The 5,000-nt window shown below is 54.7% G+C and overlaps 1 non-coding gene across 1 annotated transcript in view; it reads right to left on the bottom strand.

Moving 5' to 3' along the window:
- LOC126332173 (small subunit ribosomal RNA) overlaps nt 1-874 on the bottom strand; it is a 1,893-nt gene extending 1,019 nt beyond the window's left edge. The window contains exon 1 of the ribosomal RNA XR_007563584.1: nt 1-874. This exon is cut by the window's left edge and continues 1,019 nt beyond it. This is a non-coding gene — a ribosomal RNA (small subunit ribosomal RNA).
- Nucleotides 875-5,000: the final 4,126 nt, after the last annotated feature.

Genomic DNA, 5,000 nt, shown 5'->3' with positions numbered 1-5,000 from the left:
AGTATTCAGGCGGGCTTGCCTGCTTTAAGCACTCTAATTTGTTCAAAGTAAACGTGCCGGCCCACCGAGACACTCAACTAAGAGCACCCTGGTAGGATTTCAACGGGGTCCGCCTCGGGACGCGCAAGCACGCCTTCGGCTCGCCCCACCGGCAGGACGTCCCACGATACATGCCAGTTAAACACCGACGGGCGGTGAACCAACAGCGTGGGACACAAATCCAACTACGAGCTTTTTAACCGCAACAACTTTAATATACGCTATTGGAGCTGGAATTACCGCGGCTGCTGGCACCAGACTTGCCCTCCAATAGATACTCGTTAAAGGATTTAAAGTGTACTCATTCCGATTACGGGGCCTCGGATGAGTCCCGTATCGTTATTTTTCGTCACTACCTCCCCGTGCCGGGAGTGGGTAATTTGCGCGCCTGCTGCCTTCCTTGGATGTGGTAGCCGTTTCTCAGGCTCCCTCTCCGGAATCGAACCCTGATTCCCCGTTACCCGTTACAACCATGGTAGGCGCAGAACCTACCATCGACAGTTGATAAGGCAGACATTTGAAAGATGCGTCGCCGGTACGAGGACCGTGCGATCAGCCCAAAGTTATTCAGAGTCACCAAGGCAAACGGACCAGACGAGCCAATCCGATTGGTTTTGATCTAATAAAAGCGTCCCTTCCATCTCTGGTCGGGACTCTGTTTGCATGTATTAGCTCTAGAATTACCACAGTTATCCAAGTAACGTGGGTACGATCTAAGGAACCATAACTGATTTAATGAGCCATTCGCGGTTTCACCTTAATGCGGCTTGTACTGAGACATGCATGGCTTAATCTTTGAGACAAGCATATGACTACTGGCAGGATCAACCAGGGAGCTGCGTCAACGAGAGCTGAGCAGCCGGCCGCCCGGGAGTGTGTAACGAGGGCCCGCGCGAACACGCAAGCGTCCGCTCAATTATTCTGCAAACAGGAGGAGGCTGAGCTCCCCTGCACGATACACCTCGAAACCCTCTCAGGTCCCGGCGGCGCGCAGCGCCGTCCTAAGTACTTGGTCGGGTTCGAGAGAGGCGCAATCGCCCGGAGATGGGCGAGTAGACGCTTTCAGTGCGAACACCCGTGCTCCCAACTGAGCTTGCCGCTGCCGACAGAGGCCCGGGAGCGTGCTGTCGTGGCATTGCCGGCGGGAAACAACACGCGCCACCTACGGTGACCGGCAGCTCCAACGCCAGCGCCACAGAAGGGCAAAGCCCCACTTGGGTGCAGAAGCGAACTCTCCCAGCACAGCGCACGCGCCAACACGTCCGCAGAGCTGCGATACAAACCACCTGCGAGAACCGCTGGGGGCGACCGAGCAGCAGACGGCGTCGCGACGCCGAGTGCCGGGCGGCGGCGCATCCTCAACGCACACAGTCCGCAATCGGACCAGCACACTGCAGATGTCCACCGCGCTTCGCACCGGGCTCGGCAGAACCCACTTTGGCCGCCTGGCGCCGCGCGCAGGGTGCGCCGGCGCATAGCTGGGACGCCAGCCGGGCCCGTCGGCCGGCGCTCCTGCCACTGGGCGCCCCCCACCAGCCGGCTGTAGTGCGTGCGCTCACGCAGCGCGCGGCCAGCACGCCGGGCGGCCCCCCCTCACCGGCCGGGGACTGTCCCGCCAAGCCACAGCCTCGTATCGCTTCATACCCACATGGCCAACTCAGGTTCGGGGGCATGGCGGGTACCGCCGAAACAACCGGTTCATAGATGTACCGATCGTCGCTATCACCGATGCACCTGCAGCGCGAACAACCGCTCAACAACTGATTTCCAGTTCATTTGCGGATCTTTGGCAGCAAACGTATACGTCAATCTACATTTGCGAAATCTACGATTCTGGCATGCCTGCATGTTATGTGTCACGACACGCTACATCAGCCCACATACACACTGCGGCATGTACACGAGAGAACACGTGGAAGATGGTCCGCGCACGTGTGCAATGTCCCTTGCGCGGTCGACTGTCAACCGGCCTCTGTAGCATGTCGCAGATGTGGAACGCGGTCCACCGTGCTATCATGTTGTGTGGGGCAATACGATTAAATAGGAAAACCCTCGTCGCTACATCAACAGACGGCTCACGCTGATTCCCGGCAGAGGGAGGAGGGGGGGGGGGGGGGGGCCAACATGCAATACTTTCGTCCGTACCTACCTACCACATGTCTGTACGGCGTACAACAGTGCAATCTCGCTGTAATGGGGAGACGAGACAAGTAGCATCGTGCACAACATATGGCCCTTATGATTCGCCATTGTAGGGCGCAGCCGGTGTACGGTCAAGCATGTGCCACATTATGTCACTCAGTACGTAACGACGGATGATCAGTGTGGGTTACGCGTACATCAGCGGACAGTCCACACAGGCCGTACCACAACGTACACTGACTGCATCGACAACCGAATGCAACTGAACAGCTGCAAGGCTCATTTCACAAACAAACGCCTGACCGACCAGCTTGGAAGGGCAGGAGGGGAGGGCGATATTCGTTCTGTAGCGGTACACCCTTCCAGTGGTTAGCGGGACTGTGTAGAAAGTACGCAACACTCGAAAGACCTTTATGTGAGGGTACGCACCATGGCATCAAGAAATACACATGACACCAGAGGATCCAAGCAGTGAACTATGTTCAGAGGGTTGCTGTTAGGCAAAGCTACATTCCTGTGACGTTACATGTGACAGTTAAGGTGCAGTGTAAGTTAGGTTAAGGTGCAGCGTAAGTTAGGTTAAGGTGCAGCGTAAGTTAGGTTAAGGTGCAGCGTAAGTTAGGTTAAGGTGCAGCGTAAGTTAGGTTAAGGTGCAGCGTAACTTGGGTTAAGGTGCAGCGTAACTTGGGTTAAGGTGCAGCGTAACTTGGGTTAAGGTGCAGCGTAACTTGGGTTAAGGTGCAGCGTAACTTGGGTTAAGGTGCAGCGTAACTTGGGTTAAGGTGCAGCGTAACTTGGGTTAAGGTGCAGCGTAACTTGGGTTAAGGTGCAGCGTAACTTGGGTTAAGGTGCAGCGTAACTTGGGTTAAGGTGCAGCGTAACTTGGGTTAAGGTGCAGCATAACTTGGGTTAAGGTGCAGCGTAACTTGGGTTAAGGTGCAGCGTAACTTGGGTTAAGGTGCAGCGTAACTTGGGTTAAGGTGCAGCGTAACTTGGGTTAAGGTGCAGCGTAACTTGGGTTAAGGTGCAGCGTAACTTGGGTTAAGGTGCAGCGTAACTTGGGTTAAGGTGCAGCGTAACTTGGGTTAAGGTGCAGCGTAACTTGGGTTAAGGTGCAGCGTAACTTGGGTTAAGGTGCAGCGTAACTTGGGTTAAGGTGCAGCGTAACTTGGGTTAAGGTGCAGCGTAACTTGGGTTAAGGTGCAGCGTAACTTGGGTTAAGGTGCAGCGTAACTTGGGTTAAGGTGCAGCGTAACTTGGGTTAAGGTGCAGCGTAACTTGGGTTAAGGTGCAGCGTAACTTGGGTTAAGGTGCAGCGTAACTTGGGTTAAGGTGCAGCGTAACTTGGGTTAAGGTGCAGCGTAACTTGGGTTAAGGTGCAGCGTAACTTGGGTTAAGGTGCAGCGTAACTTGGGTTAAGGTGCAGCGTAACTTAGGTTAAGGTGCAGCGTAACTTAGGTTAAGGTGCCAACGTGGGTTAGGTTAAGGGGCCAACGTGGGTTAGGTTAAGGGCCAACGTGGGTTAGGTTAAGGGCCAACGTGGGTTAGGTTAAGGGCCAACGTGGGTTAGGTTAAGGGCCAACGTGGGTTAGGTTAAGGGCCAACGTGGGTTAGGTTAAGGGCCAACGTGGGTTAGGTTAAGGGCCAACGTGGGTTAGGTTAAGGGCCAACGTGGGTTAGGTTAAGGGCCAACGTGGGTTAGGTTAAGGGCCAACGTGGGTTAGGTTAAGGGCCAACGTGGGTTAGGTTAAGGGCCAACGTGGGTTAGGTTAAGGGCCAACGTGGGTTAGGTTAAGGGCCAACGTGGGTTAGGTTAAGGGCCAACGTGGGTTAGGTTAAGGGCCAACGTGGGTTAGGTTAAGGGCCAACGTGGGTTAGGTTAAGGGCCAACGTGGGTTAGGTTAAGGGCCAACGTGGGTTAGGTTAAGGGCCAACGTGGGTTAGGTTAAGGGCCAACGTGGGTTAGGTTGCCAGAGATGTGTCAAATCAGGATGTACGTTTGGCTGGTGTCAGGTGGTGGGTTGGTTCGATGCCTTTATAAGGAGTGTGGCCAAAGGGTATTTTATTACTTGTACCTTTTGTGTTGTGGCGTGGCGTTGCGTCCTGTGTTGATACTGGGTGGACCACTGTGGGTGTTGCTGGCTGATTTGAGCTGCGTTGTTTGCGGGTGGTGTGAGACATTCTGTCTTATTAGTGGACGTGACGTTCCTCTTGTCGTTCTTTGGATAGTGTCCTGTGGCAGCGAGGATAAAATGGATGTTGTTGAACGATAGTGCTTTGGTGCTTTCGCTTTGTTACACACAGAGTGGACTGTGAGATAGGGTGACTGGGTCGAGTGCGGTTCACACTGTCCTCCCCAGTTTACAGTATGTATCATCTATGTATGTGGTCCTGCATCATTTACTAAGCAGGGACGTCAGACGACTGAAATATTAGTTATGTACTGATGTAAAGCAGAATGCTTACCTTCCACCAGTGGGCGAGTATCGACTCTGCCCCAGCGTTGCCACCGCAGGAAGCGGTGTCGGAAACACTACCCGCACACCGTCACCACTGTGCGGGGGGACGGACCCTCTATATCCTCAGCGGCGCACTCTTTGCCACCGGGCGTCACGTCTCGCGGCCCGCCGTCCAGAGCATGTATTGGGACAGCGGGACTTTGGCTTTTGGGAGATAACTCTTCATGAAGTGGAAGATATAGGGGTGGACTGCAATGTACGATTGCGGGAAAAGTCCGCCGTACATCCGCTCGAGTTGCGAGTCGGGCGGTGGGGGTGGCGCATTCACAGGTGCGGCTGGAGTGACCGTCGGTCCACCAC

Source organism: Schistocerca gregaria, unplaced genomic scaffold, assembly GCF_023897955.1.
Source record: "Schistocerca gregaria isolate iqSchGreg1 unplaced genomic scaffold, iqSchGreg1.2 ptg001431l, whole genome shotgun sequence".
Taxonomy (NCBI): Eukaryota; Metazoa; Arthropoda; class Insecta; order Orthoptera; family Acrididae; genus Schistocerca; species Schistocerca gregaria.
This window is presented reverse-complemented; position numbering and strand designations above follow the sequence as displayed.